General features: G+C 38.8%; 1 non-coding gene across 1 annotated transcript; it reads left to right on the forward strand.

Annotated features, from left to right (window-relative positions):
* The first annotated feature begins 23,353 nt into the window (after positions 1–23,353).
* On the forward strand, positions 23,354–23,457 carry LOC112746405 (small nucleolar RNA R71). Its single transcript, XR_003174291.1, has one exon. It is a non-coding gene; the product is annotated as a small nucleolar RNA R71 (small nucleolar RNA).
* The last annotated feature ends 963 nt before the right edge of the window (positions 23,458–24,420 follow it).

A 24,420-nucleotide genomic window follows, 5' to 3' on the forward strand; every position in this document is an offset into this window, starting at 1 on the left:
CTGCAAGCAGCTCTTTTTCTGTGGTTGTGTAATTTTTCTGGGAATCATTTAAAATATGGCTAGCATAATAAATGACATGCAGAAGCTTGTTATGCCTCTGTCCCAATACTGCACCAATGGCATGGTCACTGGCATCACACATTAGTTCCAAAGGTAATGTCTAATCTAGTGCAGAAATAACTAGTGCTGTGACCAGCTTAGCTTTCAGGGTTTCAAACGCCTGCAGACACTCTGTGTCAAACACAAATGGCGTGTCAGCAGCTAGTAGATTGCTCAGAGGTTTTGCGATTTTTGAAAAATCCTTTATAAACCTCCTATAGAATCCTGCATGCCCCAGAAAGCTTCTGATTGCCTTAACATTGGTGGGTGGTGGTAATTTTTCAATTACCTCTACCTTACCTTGATCCACCTCTATTCCCTTGTTCGAAATTTTATGCCCAAGGACAATTCCTTCAGTCACCATAAAGTGACATTTTTCCCAATTTAAAACCAGGTTAGTCTCTTGGCATCTTTTCAGAACAAGTGCTAGATGGTTAAGACAGGAGCTAAATGAGTCTCCAAATACTGAGAAGTCATCCATGAAGACTTCCAGAAATTTCTCTACCATATCAGAGAAGATAGAGAGCATGCACCTCTGAAAGATTGCAGGTGCATTGCACAGACCAAAAGGCATTCTTCTGTATGCAAATACTCCAGATGGACATGTGAATGCTGTTTTCTCTTGGTCCTGAGGATTTACTGCAATTTGGTTGTAACCTGAATAGCCATCCAAAAAGCAGTAGTATTCATGACCTGCTAGTCTTTCTAGCATCTGGTCTATGAATGGTAAAGGGAAGTGATCCTTCCTGGTGGCTGTATTGAGCCTTCTGTAGTCAATACACATACACCACCCTGTAACTATTCTTGTAGGAACCAGTTTATTTTTTTCATTATGAACCACTGTCATACCTCCCTTCTTAGGGACAACATGGACAGGACTCACCCAGGGGCTATCAGAAATAGGATAAATAATCCCAGCCTCTAGTAACTTAGTGACCTCTTTCTGCAGCACCTCCTTCATGGCGGGATTTAGCCGCCTCTGTGGTTGAACTACTGGCTTAGCATCATCCTCCAATAGGATCTTGTGCATGCATCTGGCTGGGCTAATGCCCTTAAGATCACTTATGGATCACCCAAGAGCTGTCTTGTGTGTCCTTAGCACCTGAATTAATGCTTTCTCTTCCTGTGGCTCTAAAGCAGAGCTTATGATTACAGGAAAAGTGTCACCTTCTCCCATAAATGCATATTTCAGGAATGGTGGTAGTGGTTTGAGCTCAGGTTTAGGAGGTTTCTCCTCTTCCTGAGGAGTTTTCAGAGGTTCTTTTATTTCCTCTGGTTCCTCCAGATCAGGCTGAACATCTTTAAAAATGTCCTCTAGCTCTGATTCGAGACTCTCAGTCATATTGACCTCTTCCACCAGGGATTCAATAATATCAACACTCAGGCAGTCGTCTGATGTGTCTGGATGTTGCATAGCTTTGACAACATTCAACTTAAACTCATCCGTATTGACTCTCAGGGTTATCTCCCCTTTTTGGACGTCAATGAGGGTTCGTCCAGTTGCTAGGAATGGTCTTCCTAGAATGAGAGTTGCACTCTTGTGCTCCTCCATTTCCAGCACTACAAAGTCAGTAGAGAAGGCAAATAGCCCAACCTTGACAATCATGTCCTCAATTATGCCTGATGGGTATTTAATGGAGCCATCAACAAGTTGAAGGCAGATCCAGGTTGGTTTGACCTCTTCAGTCAAGCCAAGCTTTTTGATAGTGGATGCAGGGATTAGGTTGATGCTTGCCGTAAGATCACATAAAGCTGTCTTGGTGCAATTACCCTCTAATATGCATGGTATCATAAAGCTCCTGGGATCTTTAAGCTTTTCTGGGATGCTTTTCAGAATGACTGCACTGCATTCTTCAGTGAGGAGAACTCTTTCAGTTTCTCTCCAATCCTTCTTATGACTCAAGATATCTTTCATGAACTTGGCATAAGAGGGTATTTGCTCAAGTGCCTCTCCAAACGGAATCTTTATTTCAAGAGTCCTGAGATAGTCTGCAAAGCGGGCAAATTGCTTATCCTGCTCCTCCTAGTGGAATTTTTGAGGATAAGGTATCTTGGCTTTGTATTCCTCAACCGTAGTTGCTGCAGGTTTGTTTCCTACAGAGGTGGTTGGAGAAGCCTTTTTAGAGGGGTTGCTATCAGCACTTGTGTGTGTCTGATCCCTCATTAGCGTTTGGATGCCAGGGTTAGAAGCTTGATTGGCGTTGGATGCCAGCTTCTTACCTGTTTCTGGCATTTGAACGCCAGAACTGAGCTTCCATTGGGCGTTTAACGCCAGCTCCTTGCCTGTTTCTGGCGTTTGAACGCCAGAATTGTTCCTCTACGGGCTTTTACTATCCTCAGATGAATTTTGGATGAGATTTTGGTCATCATCTGTCAGTTGTTCTTTCCTCGGCTTTCTGCTGCTCTGAAGTGGGGCATTTAATTTTTTTCCACTTCTTAATTGAACTGCCTGGCACTCTTTTGTTATCTGCTTTGACAACTGCTATTTTGTCTGATTCAATTGTGCCTCCATATTTTTATTAGCATTTTTAATGTCTTGTAGCATCTCCTTGAATTCTGCTAGCTGTTTTGTTAGAAGGCACAATTGTTGATTGAGTTCAGCAACTTGTTTTGGAGGACCAAGTTCAGTAGACACTGCTTTGGCTTCTTCTTTTATGGAGGACCCATTACTTATGTACAGATGCTGGTTTCTCGCAACTATATCAATAAGCTCTTGAGCCTCTTCAATAGTTTTCCTCATGTGTATAGATCCACTAGCTGAGTGGTCTAGGGACATTTGAGCACCTTCTGTAAGCCCATAGTAGAAGATGTCTAATTGCACCCACTCTGAAAATATTTCAGAGGGGCATTTCCTTAGCATCCCTCTGTACCTCTCCCAGGCATTATAAAGGAATTCATCATCCCCTTGTTTAAAGCCTTGGATGTCCAGCCTTAGTTGTGTCATCCTTTTTGGAGGGAAATATTGATTTAGGAATTTGTCTGATAACTGTTTTCATGTCCTTATGCTTGCTGTGGGTTGGTTATTTAACCACCTTTTAGCTTGATCTTTTATAGCAAACGAAAACAGTAACAGTCTGTATACATCCTGCAAGAATTGTGCCAGAAACTCAGTAGGTTCTTCTTGTGGAAGACCGGAATACTGACAGTTTTGCTGCACCATGACAATGAGCTGAGGATTTAGCTCAAAACTGCCTGCTTTGATGGGAGGTATACAGTAGTGGGATTAGCATATGACCCCAAAGTCCTTCTGGACTGTTCATTTCCACTTTTGTCCATGATGGAGAAAGGGAGATGATGTGAATTGTAATTTTTTTTTGGAAATCGAAAATAAAATAAAATAAAATAAAATAAAATAAAATAAGTGAAAATTCGAATATATGTTCAAAAATTAAAAGGAAATTGAAAACTAAAATAACTAATTAATTCAAAAATTTTGAAAAATAAGGGGTAAGGATTTTCGAAAAATGAAGAGAGAGAAAGTGGTTAGGAAGTTTTAAAAATTTAAATTTTAAATTTAAAAATTAAATTTTGAATTTTAAATTTTTGAAATTTAAAATTTGAATTTTGAAATTTGAAAATTTGAATTTTGAATTTTGGAAGTTGAAAATTGAAATTTGAATTTGAAATAAGATAAGATAAGATTTTGAAGAAATATATGATTTTTGAATTTTGAAATTTTAAAATAAAAATTTGAATTTTGAAATTTTAAAACTAAGATAAGATAAAAATTTTTAAATAAGATAAGATAAAATAAAAATTTTTAAAATAAAAATCTGAATTTTTAAAAGCAATTTTCGAAAATTCAATTTAAAATAAAGAGAAAAGATATTTTTGAATTTAATGAGGAAAGAGAAAAACAATAAAATGACACAAGACTTAAAATTTTTAGATCTAATGCTCCTTGTTTTTCAAAAATTTTGGAGGGAAAACACCAAGGAACACCAAACTTAAAAATTTTAAGATCAAAATACAAAGAAGACTCAAGAACACTTTGAAGATTCACAAGAACACGAGGAACAAAAATTCAAAGACTCAAAGGACTCAAGAACATAAAAAAAAGAACACCAAACTTAAAACTTGACACACTATTTAGTCAAAAAAAAATTATTTTTGAAAAAGTTTTAAAAGGAAGATTCCCAATTACCAAGAACATAAGCACACTGCTCTAGCCAATTGAGCTATAAATTTAAAGTGTTTTAACAAAGGTATTTAATGTATATAAAATAATTTTTTTTTGAATACTGATAATTTGAAAACGCACAAGAAAAACAAGAAAAAATACAAAACAAGAAAAACTAAAGATCAAACAAGGAAAATAAACAAGAACAACTTGAAGATTAAGAAAGAACTAAGAACATATAATTCGAAAAATTGAAAGAAAAATAAAATCATGCAATTGACACCAAACTTAAATTATGAAACTAAACTCAACAAAAGACTAAATCATGAAGTTATTGGTTTAAAGAAAAATTTTCGAAAATAATTTAGAAAAATAAAATAAGGATTTCAAAATTTTAACCAAAAACAATAATAGAAGACTCTAAACCAAAAAGAAAATTTTTTCTTGATCTAAGCAACAAAATAAACCATCAGTTGTCCAAACTCGAACAATCCCCGGCAACGGCACCAAAAACTTGGTGCACGAAATTGTGATTCACACTTTTCACAACTCCACACAACTAACCAGCAAGTGCACTGGGTCATCCAAGTAATACCTTACGTGAGTAAGGGTCGATCCCACGGAGATTGTTGGCTTGAAGAAATCTATGGTTACCTTGTAAATCTTAGTCAGGAGATTAATTATGATTATTAGTTTGAATTGCGAAAAATAAAAGAGCTTGAAATAAATACTTGTTATGCAGTAATGGAGAATATGTTGGAGTTTTGAAGATGCTTTGTCTTCTGAATCTCTGCTTTCCCCATGTCTTCTTCTTCATGCACGCAAGGTTCCTCCTATGGCAAGCTGTGTGTTGGTGGATCACCGTTGTCAATGGCTACCATCCGTCCTCTCAGTGAAAACGGTCTAGGTGCGCTGTCACCGCACGGCTAATCATCTGTCGGTTCTCACTCATGCTGGAATAGGATCCATTGATCCTTTTGCGTCTGTCACTACGCCCAACCCTTGTGAGTTTGAAGCTCGTCATAGTCATTCAATCCCTGAATCCTACTCGGAATACCACAGACAAGGTTTAGACTTTCCGGATTCTCAAGAATGCTGCCAATGGATTCTAGCTTATACCACGAAGATTTTGATTAAGGAATCCAAGAGATACTCATTCAATCGAAGGTAGAACGGGAGTGGTTGTCAGGCACGTGTTCATAGATTGAGAATGGTGATGAGTGTCACGGATCATCACATTCATCATATTGAAGTGCGAATGAACATCTTAGATAGAAACAAGCGTGTTTGAATAGAAAACAGAAATAATTGTATTAATTCATCGAGACACAGCAGAGCTCCTCACCCCCAACAATGGAGTTTAGAGACTCATGCCATCAAAGAGTACAAAGTTCAGATCTAAAAATGTCATGAGGTGCAAAATAAATCTCTAAAAGTTGTTTAAATACTAAACTAATAACCTAGATTTACAGAAAATGAGTAAACTAAGATAGATAGTGCAGAAATCCACTTCTGGGGCCCACTTGGTGTGTGCTGGGGCTGAGACTTGAGCTTTACACGTGCCTAGGCTGTTTCTAGAGTTAAACGCCAGGTTGTAACCTGTTTTTGGCGTTTAACTCCAACTTGTAACCTGTTTCTAGCGTTTAACACCAGAATGCAACATGGAACTGGTGTTGATTGCCAGTTTACGTCGTCTATCCTTGAGCAAAGTATGGACTATTATATATTGCTGGAAAGCCCTGGATGTCTACATTCCAACTCAATTGAGAGCGTGCCAATTGGAATCCTGTAACTCCAAAAAATCCATTCCGAGTGCAGGGAGGTCAGAATCCAACAGCATCAGCAGTCCTTTTTCAGCCTGAATCAGATTTTTGCTGAGCTCCCTCAATTTCAGCCAGAAATTACCTGAAATCATAGAAAAACACACAAACTCATAGTAAAGTCCAGAAATGTGATTTTTATTTAAAAACTAATAAAAATATAATAAAAAGTGACTAAAACATATTAAAAACTACTTAGAAACAATGCCAAAAAGCGTATAAATTATCCGCTCATCAATACCACAGAAAAGGTTTAGACTTTCTGGATCTCAAGAATGGCCGTTAATAGTTCTAGCCTAAACCACGAAGACTCTGATCGTGAATCAGGAGGCTAAGAGATATGCATTCAATCTTGTTTGCATGTAGAACGGAAGTGTTTGTCAGGTACGCGCTCATAAGTGAGAATGATGATGAGCATCACATAATCATCACATTCATCATGTTCTTGTGTGTGAATGAATATCTTAGAGAAGAAATAGGCTTGAATTGAATAGAAAAACAATAGTACTTTGCATTAATTCATGAGGAACAGCAGAGCTCCACACCTTAATCTATGGTGTGTAGAAACTCTACCGTTGAAAATACATAAGTGAAAATAGGGTAGACATGGCCGAGTGGCCAGCCTCCATGGAGGTCTAGAGATCTCAAAATGATCCAAAGATAAAATATCCGATAGTAAAAAGTTCTATTTATACTAAACTAGTTACTAGGGTTACAGAAATAAGTAAATGATGCAGAAATCCACTTCTGGGCCCACTTGGTGTGTGCTTGGGCTGAGCATTGAAGCTTTCACGTGTAGAGGTCTTCCTTGGAGTTAAACGCCAGTTTGTAAGCTATTTCTGGCATTTAACTCTGCTTTGCAACCTGTTTCTGGCGTTTAGCTCCAGAATAAGGCAGAGAGCTAGCGTTGAACACCAGTTTGCGTCATCTAAAATCTGGCAAAGTATGAACTATTATATATTTCTGGAAAGCCCTGGATGTCTACTTTTCAACACAATTGAGAGCGTGCCATTTGGACTCCTGTATCTCCAGAAACTCCACTTTGAATGCAGGGAGGTCAGAATCCAACAGCATCTGTAGTCCTTCTTCAACCTCTGAATCTGATTTTTGCTCAAGTCCCTCAATTTCAGCCAGAAAATACCTGAAATCAAAGAAAAATACACAAACTCAGAGTAAAGTCCAAAAATGTGATTTTTATTTAAAAACTAATAAAAATATACTAAAAACTAACTAAATCATACTAAAAACTATGTAAAAACAATGCCAAAAAGCGTATAAATTATCCGCTCATCAAGCACGTACGCACGGGCTTAAATTTTGAGAATCTACGCGCACGCGTACATCATGCGTATGCATGGATAGGCCAATATTGGAGGGAACATTGCCAGTCCAACACTGAGGCCAACGTTCTTCTAAAAGCTTTCAAAACTGGAATTGGGATTTTTGCATCCACGCCCACGCGTAGCGTACGGGCACGCGTGGATGTGTATTCTGACCCAAAGGGCGCAAACGCACAAGGCACGCGTACTCGTGGGTAGAAGAATGTTGGCACTCCAACGTTGACTCAAACGCCAATGACAGGAAGCAGAGTTGAATTTTCAAAAGGATGTTTGATTCAACGTTGGCCCTCAAACGTGGACTCCAACGTAAGCATCAGAAATATTGCAATTCAAGTAGATCTCTTCTCAACAGGAAGGAAAACCCATTAGAGCAACTTCAACACAATTCAATCAAGGCCAAAAGCCCAATTTAGAGATTGAAGATCAATGAAAGAAAGTGTATAAATAGTGTAGATTTCAAGTTAGAGGGGGACTTTTAGGAGGGAGAAAAATAATGAAACTCTACTAATTTTCCTTTATTTTTGCAATTCTTTCAATTCTACAATGTATCTTTCAATTCCATTTTCCATTCTGAAAGCTATGAACAACTAAACCCCTTTCATTGGGTTAGGGAGCTCTATTGTAATTAAATGGATCAATAAGAGTTTTCACCTTCTTCTTCTTCTTTCTTTTCTCTTGATTTTTGTTAGAAAGCTTTCGATCTTAATTCAAGTGGGTAGTTGTCTTGACAGAGAAGCTACTCATAATTGGAATTCTTCTGATCCTTTATAGAGGTATGAGGAATTCAGGCTAGAAATGCTTTCTCACATTAGATTAGATTGGGGGTTGGATGGATATTGTGACATGTAATCCTACCAATACTTTGAGCTATGAATTTGTGTGGTATAATCAGTGACCGAAATTTATCTCTTCCCATGAGCAATTAAATCAATACATTGGGCAATTGTTCATGCTTAGAGAGATTGGTGAGCCAAGACATTGGGATCCAATCATCTAAGATTGCCAAGCAAAAGCCAATGAATGCATTGATTGAGGAAGAGATGAAAATGCTTTGATCCGGAGAATTCAATATCTCCTAAAACCCAATGAATCCCCTACTCTGCTCTTACCCATTCCCATTACATTCTGCTCTTTTATCTCATGCTTAATCCCCATTCCCGTTTACTTTCTTGCAATTTAAGCTTCTGTCATTTAATTTCTTGAAATTTAAGTTTTTGCCATTTAATTTCTCGCAATTTAGTTTTTGTCCTTTGATTTCTTGCAATTTAAGTTTCCCGCCAAATTTACATTCTACAATCTCAACCAAATTTTGATTTCACTCAACTAGCACAATTCTCCAATTAAAATTGATCAACCAACCAATCCCTGTGGGATTCGACCTCACTACACAGTGAGTTTTTACTTGACGACAATCCGGTGCACTTGCCGGTAGGAAATTGTTGAGAGACAGTTTTCGGGTGAATCAAGTTTATGGTGCCATTGCCGGGGATTGGTTTTGTATTGACAATTACTAAATTGGAGGATAACTAGATTGAGCATTTTTCTTTTCTTTCGAATTTTAATTTCAACTGTTCATTTTCGCTTTCTGCGATTTTAGTTGTTTCTCTTTATTTTTTTCTTTCTTTATTTCCTTACTTTCCAGCAAACTAACCCACTAACCATTTGATAAATTGCTCTATCCAAGCTAACAATACTCTGTTTTAGTGGACTCTGCACTTGCTGCTTCTTGTACTGTTCGTTGTATGACAGGTAGAATAAGAGAAACCTCAACCTCTTTTGACAGTGAACCGAAAATAACTTTTCTGAGATTAAGGAGGGAAGCAAGAGGAAAAAAGGTTATTGGTGCAGAGGAAGAGGAGGAAGACTTGGATACAAACATGGAGGATGATATGGAAAACCATCAGGAAGAAGAGGTGAACAATCTTGCCAGAGGAGGTGCAGCCAACCCTGCTAGACAAGAGAGGAGAGTTCTAGGGTCCTACATCAATCCAAACCTAGGAAACTGTGATAGCAGCATTCAAAAGCCAACTATCCATGCCAAAGAATTGTCAACTATCACACTGGTCCAAAATAATTGTTCTTTCAGAGGAAGTGCCCAAGAAGACCCTAATCAGCATCTTACTACATTCCTAAGGATATATGACACGGTAAAATCAAATGGAGTTCATCCTGATGCCTACAGGCTGCTTTTATTTCCCTTCTCTCTAAGGGATAAAGCATCCAAGTGGCTAGAATCATTTCTAAAGGAGAGCCTTAAAACTTGGGAGGATGTAGTCAACAAATTCTTGGCAAGGTTCTATCCTCCACAAAGAGTCAACAGGCTGAGAGCAGAGGTTCAAACATTCAGACAGCAGGACAGTGGAACACTTTATGAGTCCTAGGAGAGATTCAAAGATTTGACAAGGAAGTGCCCTCCTGATATGTTCAATGAATGGGTACAGTTCCATATCTTTTATGAAGGGCTTTCCTACGAATCAAAGAAGACTGTAGACCACTCATCTGGAGGCTCACTCAACAAGAAGAAGACGATTGATGAAGCCATTGATGTCATTGAAACAGTGGCTGACAATGAGTACTTCTATGCCTCTGAAAGAAGCAACAATAGAGGAGTCATGGAGCTGAACAACATGGATACAATTTTGGCTTAGAAGAAGATTATTACCAAGCAATTGGCAGAACTCACAGAGAAGATGGAGGCAAGCCAAGTAGCAGCAATCCACACCCAACCTTTAGCACGAGAGGGGTCAAACACAGAGGAAGAAGAAGTCAACTACATTGGAAATTCTGCAAGACAAGAGCATGACCCTTACTCCAAGACTTACAACCCTGGTTGGAAGAACCACCCGAACTTTGGATGGGAAAAGCAACAAAACCAAAACCAAAATCACAGACCGCACAATCCAAACCATTATAACAACTCCACTCACCAACACCCCAACCAAAGACCATATCAAACCACACAAAATATGTATTCACAACCACCATATCAAAATCAAAATAATCAACCTCAACACCCCACTTCCAACCCACCATCTAATGACAGATTTTCCCAAATCGAAGATATGCTTAAAAACCTTTGTAGGGAGTCTGAAGATAACAAAACATTCAAGGAGGAAGTGAGGACTAGTATGAAAAATCGAGGAGAACTTATTAAGAAGCTTGAGTCCGAAGTAGGATACCTATCTCAACAAATTTCAAAGTCCACTGATAGCTTCCCAAATGATACTGAGAAGAATCCAAGAGGAGGAACACAAAATGTGAGATGGGAAGAATGTAAAGCAATAAACCTCGCAAGTGAGGAGGTTTGGAAGGAAGAAATTAGCAATCTTACAAAACATAATCAAAGAGTTTTAGAGGAGAAGAAAGAAGAGATTGAACAAAGGACTGATCTTGCCCAAGGGAGAGAATCAAAAGAGAAAAAAATCCTACAACCATATGTGCTACAAGCACCATTCCCACAGAGACTCAGGGGCAGTGAGAAAGGGAAAACATACACCAGATTCTTGGATGTATTTAAGACTCTTCATGTCAACATTCCCTTCCTCGAAACCCTCAAACAGATGCCTACTTGTATTAAGTGGATGAAGGAGTTACTAGCTAGGAAGAGCAACCTGAAGGGTGGCCAAATAGTGGTGATGAACACGGAATGCAGTGCTCTCATTCAGAAGGCATTACCCATAAAGAAAGGGGATTCGAGAAGCTTTCACATCCCCTGTGCTATAGGAGACACCATAATTGATAGAGGATTCTGTGATCTAGGAGCCATCTTCACCGATCATCTTAGGGAGACCATTCTTGGCTACTGGTAGAGCACTCATTAATGTAGAACAAGGAGAATTGATACCGAGAATACATGATGAGCAGCTCACTTTCTATGTCTTCAAGCCCACATATGAGTCTGAGCAAGAGAGGAAGGAATTAAAGGAAGAGTACAGTGATAGCTCTTTGAAGGAGAACAACAATGAACCACCAGCAGAGCCTCTGGAGCGGTCCTTGGTGGATTGACAAGAAGCTCAAGAGATGAAGCAATCAGGGACACTAGAGGAGGAGCTGAAACAACAGGAACCAGGGGAATCAATCAACAAAGATCACTCTAACACAGGGATTTCTGAAGCACTACCTAAAGAAGAGAAGAAAGTGGGAAAGAAAGTACCAAGGAGATGGAGGAATAAGAAAATTTGCACTGAAGATTTCTCACTAGGTGACAAGGGGATATCAGCCCACCATTCACTCATACCCGCCCTCATCTTCCTGTGATACCATCTCAACTGCCTCAAGTCTATACAATCAACCAGATACTCTCATTGGAACATGTAGAAATTCTTAAAGAATCAAATGGTGACAGATTCACAATGACGGGAGAGGATTTGAGGCATTACAACCCTCAGTAACAGCAAACCAACCATCAAGCTAATGACGCTAAAGAAGTGCTCCATGGGAGGCAGCCCATGATTTAGTTTCCTTGCTTTTAATATTTCAGAGTGAATAATAATTATTGCTCTAACATAAATTCAATCTCTCATACACAAATTTGACAACTATCCATGACATTCTGAAGCATATGATCCAATTCTAAGTTTGGTGTGCGTAAAGGCACACTAAGATGCTTTTCAAGAATGATGATCATATTGCCATTGTGACATATTCATAAGTGTTTTCTTGGAATATATAGCAAAACATTAAGTTTGGTGTTCTACATATTGTAAGGACAAGTCATGAGAGTCAAATTTCTTTTGAGTCTTGAATTTCATGAAAGTGCAACCCTGTTTATAATTTTTAGTTCATGATAAAGATAGAAGAATAAGATGTTTCTCATGAAGGTTCAACCAATGATGACAATAATCCCATCGAGATCTTAATGACATTACTTGGAGGAAGTAACTCTTTGAGCCATATAGCCAAACACTAAGTTTGGTATCCTCCAAGACTATATAAGAGCACAAAAGGAGTTACGGTTGGTTGAACACTCATAAGGAATGCTACTCAAATGGTTTTAGCTTTAAGTACTAATGGTCATGTGCTTGCCATCACTTGCTTAGATTAACTTCCTTTGCCTTATTATGATGGATAGGTATGCAGAAGAACAATCTAATGAAGGGGACAAAGAAATGAATGCTAAAGATAGCATGAGGAAAAAAGGAGGTCACATGGCTTGGAAGGGTACTTCTTGGGAATAAAAATCTGCACACCTTGGGAGGTGGTGTCTAGAAGACCGAAAAGACATGCCCAATGGAGAGGAAATTTTTGTCTTCATTCAACCTTGCATGTACACCCTTTATTCATAACCTTTCCCAAAGAATCCTAACCATCCATTCTTCATTAAAGTTTGCTATAAATGGCTTCACTTGGACCATGCCTCTAAACCAAAGTTTTCACACTTCTTGTACTCAAAATTTAGCTCATGTGTTCTCTAAAGCCATGACCCAACAACCGTGTTTATGTGCAACAAATCATTCTTGTTCACTTGCTTTCACAACATGACCTTGCCTTCAAACCACCTTTCCATCGAGAGTGTATTACACTAGTCATCCCTCTTCATAAACCTTCAATCTCTATTCGGGTAACCATCAAGGAAAGCATGGCATCTTCTTCAAGTTTCAAAAGAACGAGAGGAAAGGAACCTATTACCGAGGAGAGTAAAAACGACTATGATCAATGGAAGTTCAGATCACGGTTCCACCAAATGCAACTTGAGTGGATGACATAAAAAGGAATATATCCAGAGATCCCTTTCCAACTACCTGATGATGGATGCCCAGAAATAAGAGCCAAGATCAGAAAGAGGAAATGGGAAGAGCTTACCTCACCAATCACCAGGATTAATGCAAACATCATAAGGGAGTTCTATTCTAACACTGCAAGGCTGGATACAACTAATGCCACAACTTACAAGAGTTATGTAAGAGGTGTGGAAGTAGACTTTAGTTTGAAGACCATTATGAAGGTCTTAGGATTGAGACCAGCATATTTTGATGAGCCTGGGTACCAAGAAAGAGTAAATGGGAACCCGAATTATGATGAAATCTCTAGTGATATCTATGTGGTTAATGCTGACTGGGAAAGGGACAATCATGGAAGGCACAAGTACTTGAGAAGGGGAGATCTCATCCCTGAAGCAAAAGGGTGGTATGAGCTTATAAAGAGATCAATTCTGGGCACAGTAAATACTTCAGAAGTTAACAAGAAAAGGGCTATCATGCTACACTGTATAATGGTGGGAGGAGAGATAAAGGTTCACAAGGTCATTGCAAATGATATTCAAAGGATCTCAGAGAAAAATTCTGCTGAAGCCTGGCTACATTACCCAAGCACCATCATGCGGTTATGCATAAAGGCCAGAGTACCACTGGAGGATAGAAACCCAATATGGCTGAATCCAGGCATGCCTATAACCCTCGAAAGGTTGATGAATGTCACAGTGGCCCAACAAAGTCAAAGATCACAAAGGAAGCGAAGGAGAGAGGAACCACAAGAGGAAGGAGAACAAGAAGAAGAGCAACAATTCCAATCACAAACCAACATGGACATGAGCCAGATGCAAGAATCCATTGAAAGGCTATCCAAACAATACATGATGGCTCAAGAGAAACAAGAAGAGTTCAATTTACAGTACATGAGAGCTCAAGAGAGACAAGAGGAGCTTCAGTTGAGAATTCTGAGCCAATAGAGAGATTTTGAGTCAAGATTTCTAGTTATGCAAAGAGAACAATCTTCACAATTTCAAGAATCTTTCAACCAGCTGGCCCAACATCAAGTTGATCATATGAGAGCTTTCAAGGAATTCACGACTCTTCAAAATGCAAGATATGAAGCTCAAGATGATTATAACATGAATGCTCAAACCAAGCTCAACTATATAGCAAAACATCTACCTGGTCTAAACCCAACATTTCCAAATTATGATCAATACTTTAAGGAAAGAAGTGAGTTGGAGATAAATAAAGCAATACGCCATGAAGACAAAATGGAAAGGACAATGAAGAAAGTTGGATTCTGGACAAAGTTAAAGGGAAAAGACAAAGGAGAAACTAGTAAGCAAGCAGGAGAGAAGAAGAAGAAAGACAAGCAGGATAAAGAATAAAAGGTGGACTTGCTCCTTGTTAATCATATTCCATAAAGAAAGAACATGTCTATTTTAGTTGATAGTTAACTTCTTGGTTAAGTCATCTTACATTCTGTGTGTTTAGTTTTTGCCATAAATGTGCTAGCCTAGGAGTGTGTGTTTCACTTTCACTTGTTTAAATACTTGTTTTGTTCCCTGGTTGTTTTCAATTTGAATAAAAGAAATGTTTGAACAAAAGTGGAATGGTTCCTTTTGGCAAGAAGTGAAATAACAGTAAGTGATGGTATATATGTCTGATTGTGTAGAAGCTCACTAATAATGAATAAAAGGTAGAGTGTCTCTCTTTAATGTAAACTAGGATGCTGTCTATGAATCTTAGCAAATAAAAGTCCTTGGATAAAAGAAAAAAAATAAAAAGAAAGAAAAAGAAAAGCGAAAAGTGGCAACCCAAAAATAGAAGAAAGCAAAGAATAAGGCTAGACATCAATAGCTTGGAACTTAGATGATTAGGTTCTATGGAGTGCTTTAACACTTGGTAACTTCAGTTAACTAACCCGGGATTATCAACCAAAAATCCATTATCAATAGCAACCTAGTTACAAGAAATTTAGTAACCCAAAGAGGTGCTGGGCACCAATCTCTTAAGAAGAATTGTGAGCCAAGTGTCTGTGGTGAATATGTGTTGAGTGCAAATAAGCTAAGAAGCTACTACAACACATGACACTGAGCTGCTAGAATCGAAGAATAAGTTCACAGAAGAAGAAAATAAAGAAAAGCAATTACCAAGGATGAGTGGATAATAAGAGGTCACAGCAGTATGTTAGTTGATAATTAAAGGAGACATTTTATTCCTATGGATCAATAAAAAGTGAGCTGCAACATTCTCTGCATAAATTCCCAATCCCTTGGTTTAAATGTTCATAAGAAGAGATGATGCTCGATCACTGATTATACCACACAGTTTCATGAACCACAATTTGGTAGGATTACATGTCACAATATCCATCCAAACCCCAATCCAATTCACTGTGAGAAAGCTTCTCTAGCATGAATCCTCCATTCCTTTCCCAAGGTTCCGAAGGATTCCAATTATGGGTAGTTTCTTTCCCAAGACAACTACCCAATGGAATTAGATCGAGAAGCTTTCTAACAAAATTCAAGAGAAAAGATTGAAGAAGAAGATAACACTATTATTGATTCATTGAATTACAATAGAGCTCCCTAACCCAATGAAAGGGGTTTAGTGAGTCATAGCTCTGAATTCAATTACAAAACTAAAAGAAAATGATCCAAAGTTCTCCGTCTCCCCCAAAAAAGTCCTCTCTAACTTAAATTCTATCCTATTTATACACTTTCTAAATTGAGCTTCTGTTGTGTTTCTTGGGCTTTGAGGCCTTTCCCTGATTTCCTTTTGCTTTGGGTTTATGGTCCATAATCCTGATTAGGCTGTGATCCAATTCTGTAACATTCATTGAGCAAACTTAGTGATAAACAAGTAATGACACAAGAATCAACAAATTGAAGTTCCAGACTCATCAATTCTTCAGGCCCAATCCCATAAACCATGATATTCAATTGGGTTTCATACCATAATACGTTTAAGTTAATGTTTGTGCTCAAATGCTAACTTAAACTTCAATATATTTGGCCCAGAAATCCTTTCAAAAAGTGGCGTTTAAGTTGAAGTTTAAGTTTTAGTTTAAGGTTAAACTGAAACTTAAACGTGGAAATGGAAGAATGCAACCCAGGAGTGTGAAATGTCGAACACGTTTAAGCTTCAGTTTAAGGTTAAACTGAAGCTTAAACGTGGAAATGAAGAAAGCAACCCTGGAGGAGCAATTGGGTCGAACACGTTTAAGCTTCAGTTTAAGGTTAAACTGAAGCTTAAACGTGGAAATGAGAAAGCAACCCTGGAGGAGAGAAATAGTCGAACACGTTTAAGCTCCAGTTTAAGGTTAAACTGGAGCTTAAACGTGGAATGCTCCTGGTGCCTTTCTTACTTCTGGCGTTTAACCTCCAGTTTAAGGTTAAACTGGAGGTTAAACGTGGAAATGCTTCTTTGGTGAGAATTTGTGTCGAACACGTTTAAGCTCCAGTTTAACCTTAAACTGGAGCTTAAACGTGGAAATGCTCCCTTGGTGAAATTCTCATTCTGGTGTTTAACTTCCAGTTTAAGGTTAAACTGGAGGTTAAACGCCAGTTCCAGCATTTCTTAGCCTTCATGATTCTGGCGTTTAAGCTCCAGTTTAAGCTTAAACTGGAACTTAAACTCCACATGTGATATTCAAGCTTCCTTTATTGATTTTGTTGCTTTCTTGCCTAGCCTCTTCTTCCCTGAAATCATCCAAACAATTGCATCAAAGTCTTGCAAAATTTCATGAGAAATCTTCCATTCATAGCATTCAAGTAATATAACTAAAAACTCATGGAATTTGCATCAAAATCATACTGTTTGGATGGTTCATTGCTTTGTTATTCATTTAACCATTCTTGGTTACTTTAAGCTCAAGAAAATGCATAAAACAACTAAAACTAACAGAAAAATGCTAGTGAAACTAGCCTAAGATGCCTTGGCATCACAACACCAAACTTAATACTTGCTTGTCCCTAAGCAAGTCCTGAGTTATTTGAGAAGAAAGTTTGAAACAGAAAGCAATTATATTGGCTATATTAGCAAGCATTTGAAGTTCATCAGAAGGGTTTTATGCAGAAAGTTGTAGTATCACTTTTTCATTCTTATCAGGTAAGATTATCACTTTTTCATTGCATCCATCAAACACTGCTATGGCCTCTTGTTATTCTTATGTCCTTGGCACTTTTCTCTTCTTTGTTTTTCTTTTCTTTTTCTTAGAGCTCCTTTGCTCCTTGTTTGCTTAGTGTCATGTGTTGCATAAGCCTTTGGCATTTTCTTTTTCTTATCAGTGCACTACACATATCCACTCCAGGCATTTTAGTTCACATTTCTTCGTGAGACATTGGTGCCCAGCACCTTTTTGTGTGACTAAATGTTTTGTATTTAGGTTGCTCTTGATAATGGACTTTTGGTTGATAATCCCGGGTTAGTTAACCCAAGTTACCAAGTGTTGAAACACTCCTCAGAACCTATTCATCCAAGCATATCCTTAATACATAAACACCACAGGCATTTGTCTCAGAAGTTCAAACCATTGGTGCCTAGCTTATTTTCTCAATTTTTTTTTTTTTCTTTTTAGTTGCCCTTTTTCAGTGGCTTTTTCTTCTTCTTTTTCTTTCTTTTTCATGGCCAAAGACATTTATTCATTAAGATCCATAGACAGTTTTCAATTTCTACACAAAAAATGATAATTCTACACTCTATTTCCAGTGATCTGACTAAACAATCAAGCATGCATACCACCACTTAATTCTACTTGATTTGTCACTAATTGAGCCAAGTTACTTTTGTTCAAACTTTTCTTTTATTTTTGGAAACAGAACAAGCATGGCAAGCATTTGTTTAAGAAGGTGAAGTTATATCCAAACATCTAGGCATTCACTTTATTCAAAGCAGTAAACAGACACTCATACTAAAAACTTCACATTCCAGAAAGATTCAACAATTACAGTTTAAACCAGAAAAAGCATGCTTTTGTTTGCCTTTTAAAGAATGGTCAAGGAACACCACCACCTTGTGAAATTTCTTGTTTTCTCTTTTTTTGCCAGGAAACAATTTGATTTCTCCTTCTTCTCCTAATTGTTGCTTCATGTTCTTTCTCAGATCCTTGTTTCCTTTCCTGCAAAGAGTGATGAAGTTGCTTGCTTCTCAAGCACTTGAGTGGTTAGCTCAACTATGTATGGGCAAGTGTCTGAGTCTTAAGTTGGTGTGTGAACACCAAACTTAGTCTCCTACTTACTCCTTTGCTCTTTGAGTCCTTGAATTCTCCTTGGAATGAAGTTGCTGCTAAGGATTTTAAGCATTCCTGTGATTGCTTAGAATGGTTGTTCCTTTCATATAATTCAAAGGTTGTTGTGTTCAGTTGATCTGTGTGGTGGAACACCAAACTTAGAGTCACACATTCCCCTTTGAATTATTGATCCACGAATTCATTGTTTGGTGTGAAACACCAAACTTAATTCTTTGCAATGCACAGAAACTACTTCACCTTTTTATTGAAACAAATAAAAGAAACAGCAAGGGAGTATTACCTCAGGTTGGGTTGCCTCCCAACAAGCGCTTCTTTAACGTCATTAGCTTGACGGTCAGCTTCCTCAGTTAAGGTGATATTTAACTTTGTCCTTCTCCTCCACGTCTCCCAAGTAATGTTTGAGTCTTTGACCATTCACAGTGAAGGTTCGTTGTGACTTTTCTTCCATGATTTCTACTTGTCCATATTGGGAGACCTTGGTGACAAGGAATGGTACAGACCACCTTGATTTTAGCTTCCCTGGAAATAGCTTCAGCCTAGAATTGTAGAGCAATACTTTTTGTCCTTCTTCAAATTTCCTTGGGGCTATGTTGCTGTCATGCTTCTTCTTTGCTCTTTCTTTGTAAATTTTGGCATTCTCATAAGCTTCAGCTCTGAATTCTTCCAACTCTTGAATTTGCAACATCCTTCTTTCTCCAGCAGCTTTGCTGTCCAAGTTCAAGAGTTTCAAGGCCCAGAATGCCTTGTGCTCCAACTCCAGTGGCAAATGGCAAGCTTTTCCATATACTAGTTGGTAAGGAGACATTCCAATTGGTGTTTTGAAAGCTGTCCTATATGCCCAAAGAGCATCATCTAGCTTAATCGACCAGTCCTTCCTTGAAGTTCCCACAGTCTTTTCCAGGATTCTTTTGAGTTCCCTATTAGATATTTCGGCTTGCCCACTTGTCTGTGGATGGTATGGTGTGGCTACCTTGTGTTTGACTCCATATTTTAGAAGCAATGTCTCTAATGGTTTGTTGCAGAAGTGGCTTCCTCCATCACTGATGATTGTTCTTGGAACCCCAAAATGGCAAAAAATGTGTTTTCTGAGGAAGTTCATGACTACCTTATTATCATTGGTTGGAGTTGCTATTGCTTCAACCCATTTGGAGACATAGTCTACTGCCACAAGAATGTAATTATTTGAGTATGAGGTGGGAAAGGGTCCCATGAAATCTATCCCCCATACATCAAACAATTCAAGTTCCAGAATGAATTGTTGTGGCATTTCATTTCTTCTTGGCAGGTTCCCCGCTTTCTGGCATTCATGGCAATGCTTCACTAGTTCCTTTGCATCTTTGAAGATAGTGGGCCAATAAAAACCACACTGCAACACCTTAGCTGCTGTTCTTTCTCCTGCAAAATGTCCTCCATAAGTGGAGCCATGGCAGTCCCATAAGACTTCCCTTCCTTCTTCCTCTGATATGCATCTTCTGAGTATGCCATCCGAACATTTTTTGAACAAGTATGGTTCGTCCCAGATGAAGTATTTGGCATCATTTACCAATTTCTTCCTTTGATGCTTGTTAAATTCCAACGGCAAACTCCCAGTGGCCTTGAAGTTTGCTATGTCTGCAAACCAGGGTGATTTGTGAATCACCATGAGTTGTTCATCAGGAAAGCACTCATTTATATGTGTGCTTTGTGCGCTTCCTTCTTCACATGGTATCCTTGATAAATGGTCTTCCACCTTGTTCTCTACACCCTTCTTGTCTTTGATTTCTATGTCAAATTCCTGCAACAAAAGAACCCATCTAATAAGTCTTGGTTTGGATTCTTGTTTAGCAAGTAAGTATTTTAAAGCTGAATGATCAGTGAAGACAATGACTTTAGATCCAATGAGATAGGATCTAAATTTGTCAAATGCAAAGACTATTGCCAAGAGTTCTTTTTCAGTGGTTGTGTAATTCTTTTGGTTATCATTCAAGACTTTACTGGCATAATAAATCACATGTACCAAATTGTCTTTCCTTTGTCCTAACACTGCCCCAATAGCAAGGTTTGATGCATCACACATCAGTTCAAAAGGTAAGTTCCAATCAGGTGGGGCAATGATAGGTGCAGAGGAAAGTTTTTGCTTCAAAAGTTCATAGGCTAGCATGCAATTTTTATCAAATACAAAGGGTGTATCAGAGACAAGCAAGTTACTCAAAGGTTTGGCTATTTTAGAAAAGTCTCTAATAAACCTTCTGTAAAAGCCAGCGTGTCCCAAAAAACTCCTAACTGCCTTGACATTACTTGGTGGAGGTAGTTTTTCAATGAGTTCCACCTTAGCTCTGTCCACCTCAATGCCTCTATTAGAGATTTTGTGGCCAAGGACTATTCCTTCTGTGACCATGAAATGACACTTTTCCCAGTTTAATACTAGGTTGGTCTCTTGGCATCTCTTAAGCACCAAGGCAAGGTGGTGTAGGCAGCTAGGAAAAGAATCTCCAAACACAGAAAAATCATCCATGAAAACCTCAATAAATTTTTCAATCATGTCCAAAAAGATGGACAGCATGCATCTTTGGAAAGTGGCAGGTGCATTGCACAATCCAAAGGGCATGCGTCTATAAGCAAAAACTCCATATGGACAAACAAATGATGTTTTCTCTTGATCTCTAGGATCAACTACTATCTGATTATAGCCTGAGTATCCATCCAGAAAGCAATAGTAAGCATGTCCTGCAAGCCTTTCAAGCATCTGATCCATGAATGGGAGTGGGAAATGATCTTTTCTGGTGGCTTCATTGAGCTTCCTGTAGTCTATGCACATCCTCCACCCAGTGACAGTTCTTGTGGGTATGAGTTCGTTCCTCTCATTTGGCACCACAGTTATGCCACCTTTCTTGGGAACTACATGGATGGGACTAACCCATGGGCTATCAGAAATGGGGTAGATTACCCCTGCCTGCCATAACTTCATGACCTCCTTTTGTACCACTTCTTTCATGACGGGATTCAATCTTCTCTGAGCTTGAATGGAGGGTCTAGCATCCTCTTCTAACAAGATTTTATGCATGCATATGGATGAACTTATCCCCTTCAAATCAGCTAGGGTCCATCCAATGGCATCTTGATGAGTTTGTAGCACCTTGATCAATTCTTCTTCTTGTTCTTGGTTCAGGGCAGAGCTAATGATAACAGGATGGCTTTCATCACTACCCAAGTATGCATACTTGAGATTAGGGGGCAATGCTTTGAGCTCAGGTTTTGGTGCTTCCTTCTCTTCTTTCACTCTCTCTGGCATGCTTGGCATGGTTGTTTCAGCAGCGTTGATGTCACTAACTTCAATATCCTTGGTGAACTCCTCCTCTGCCACTTCCTTTGTTGTTTCCTCAAAGGTTTCTTGTATTGCAATGTCCACTACATCCACCCTCATGCATTCCTTTAGTGATTCTGATGGATAGCTCATTGCCTTGAATACGTTAAACACCAATTTCTCGTCATGTAGTCTAAGAGTGAGTTCACCCTTTTGTACATCTATGATGGCTCCAGCAGTAGCCAGGAAGGGTCTTCCCAGAATTATTGAAGCTTTGGCTTCTTCCTCCATATCTAACACCACAAAATCAGCAGGAAATATAAAATCTCCCACTTTCACCAACAAATCCTCAACTATCCCATGAGGGAATTTAAAAGTTCGATCTGCCAATTGGAGGGCCATTCTTGTTGGTTTGGCTTCCTCAATCTTCATTCTTCTCATCATTGTGAGAGACATCAAATTGATACTGGCCCCTAAGTCACACAAGGCCTTCTCCACCATGACTTCTCCTATGATGCAGGGGATTTGGAAACTGCCTGGATCCTTCAATTTCTGAGGCAATTTGTGCTGAATGATGGCACTGCATTCTTCAGTTAACAACACAGTTTCCTCATTTCTCCAGCTTCTCTTCTTGGTCATTAATTCCTTTAAGAATTTTGCATAGAGTGGCATTTGCTCTATTGCCTCAGCAAACGGAATGTTGATTTGAAGCTTCTTGAAAATCTCCAAGAATCTGGAGAATTGGCCATCCTTTTCACTTTTCATCAAACGTTGAGGATATGGTGCTTTAGGTGTATAAGGCTTCAGGACCTCTTTTTCTTTTTCTTTTGTTGCAGACGGTGTAAAAGATTGTCCTTGTTCCTTGTCTCTCACATTTTCCTTTGCTTCATCCTCTGTGGTTTCCTTTGAGATCTCCTTTAGATTCTTTCCACTTCTGAGGGTTATGGCCTTACATTCTTCCCTTGCAATAGCCTTGGCAGCATGAGAAACACTTGGCCCAGAGGTTTGCTTAGACAAATACACAATTTGATTTTCTAGCTTCTGGATGGCAGCTCCTTGGTTTTGCAGGTTAGAATTTACTTCTTCCTTAAAGGCTTTCAATTCGGTTATGTCTTGACTCATGGTTGCAAGCATTCCTTCTATCCTGTTTAATTGATCTTGAAATTGTTGGTTCGGATTAGGTTGGGTAGGTTGATTATTTTGGCCATGATATGATGGTTGGGAGTAAGTGTTTTGTGTGGCTTGGTATGATCCTTGGTTGGAGTTTTGGTATGTGGACTTGTTATGTTGGTTTTGCTGGTTTCCCCACCCAAAGTTTGGGTGGTTTTTCCAGCCTGGGTTGTAAGTGTTGGAATGTGGATCATATGGTTGCCTTTGTTGATTTCCTACATAATTGGCCTCTTCCCAATCACCTCCTTCAGTGCTTACTTCCTCTTGATCTTGTTTGTGTATTGCAGCCACTTGCTTTGTTTCTAATTTCCTGGTGAGCTCTGCTAGTTGCTTGGCAAACACCTTGTTTTGGGCTAAAATTGTATCAACATGGTTCAGCTCCATGACTCCCTTAGTGTTGTGTCTCTCTGAAGCATAGTAGTACTCATTCTCAGCCACTGTCTCAATCACTTCAATGGCTTCTTCCACAGTCTTTTTCCTGTTCAATGAACCTCCTGATGAATGGTCTACAGCCTTCCTTGATTCATAAGAAAGTCCATCATAGAAAATATGCAATTGTACCCAGTCATGGAACATGTCTGGTGGGCATTTCCTTGTCAAATCCTTGAATCTCTCCCATGCCTCATAGAGAGTTTCACCATCTTGTTGTCTAAAAGTCTGAACCTCAGATCGAAGCCTATTGACCTTTTGTGGGGGGTAGAAACGTGCCAGAAACTTGCTTTCCACCTCATCCCAGGTTGTTAGGCTCCCCCTTGGGAATGATTCCAGCCACTTAGCTGCCTTGTCCCTAAGTGAAAATGGGAACAAGAGCAGTTTATAGGTATCTTCCTGGACTCCATTGGACTTCACAGTGTCGCAAATTCTCAGGAATTTTGTGAGATGTTGGTTTGGATCTTCATTAGCACTCCCACCAAATGAACAATGATCCTCCACAAGTGATATTAGCTGTGGTTTGAGTTCAAAATTGTTGGCCTGAATAGGTGGTTTCTGAATGCTGCTACCACAATTCCCAGAGGTTGGGTTTATGTATGAACCAAGAACCCTCCTCTCAGGAATGGCATTGTTTCCATCAGCTCTCTCATGGTTGTGAACTTCTCTATCCATGTTGAGATCTAGAGCTTCCTCAAAATTGTCCTCAGATTCTCCTTCAGATTCTTCTTCTCCCAGTACTCTCTTCCCTCTTGCTTCCCTTCTAAGTTTATGAAGGGTCCTCTCTGGTTCGGTATAATGAGGAGTTGATGTCTCTCCTCTCCTACCTGTCATACAAAAACACAGCACAGGAAACAAGTGAGTGAAATACTCTTGGTTAATGGAAGAGTATGGTTAGAGCAGTTGAGGAATTAATTCAAATAGTTAGTGAGTCAGTGAGTTAGTTGCTTGAATTTAAAGGCATAAAGAAAGAAAGCATGTAACAGAGTGCAGAAATTAAAATTCAACAAGTAACTTGAACTGAATTAACAAAGCAAGAAAAATGCTCAATCTAGTTAACTTCCAATTTGAGAATTGTCAATCGAAAACCAATCCCCGGCAACGGCGCCATAAACTTGATGTGCATAAACTTGATATGCTACGATTTAGGAAATTGCACGATCGGCAAAATTCCTTCCGGCAAGTGCACCGGTTATCGTCAAGTAAAAACTC

This window comes from Arachis hypogaea, chromosome 14 (genome assembly GCF_003086295.3).
Source record: "Arachis hypogaea cultivar Tifrunner chromosome 14, arahy.Tifrunner.gnm2.J5K5, whole genome shotgun sequence".
Lineage (NCBI taxonomy): Eukaryota > Viridiplantae > Streptophyta > Magnoliopsida > Fabales > Fabaceae > Arachis > Arachis hypogaea.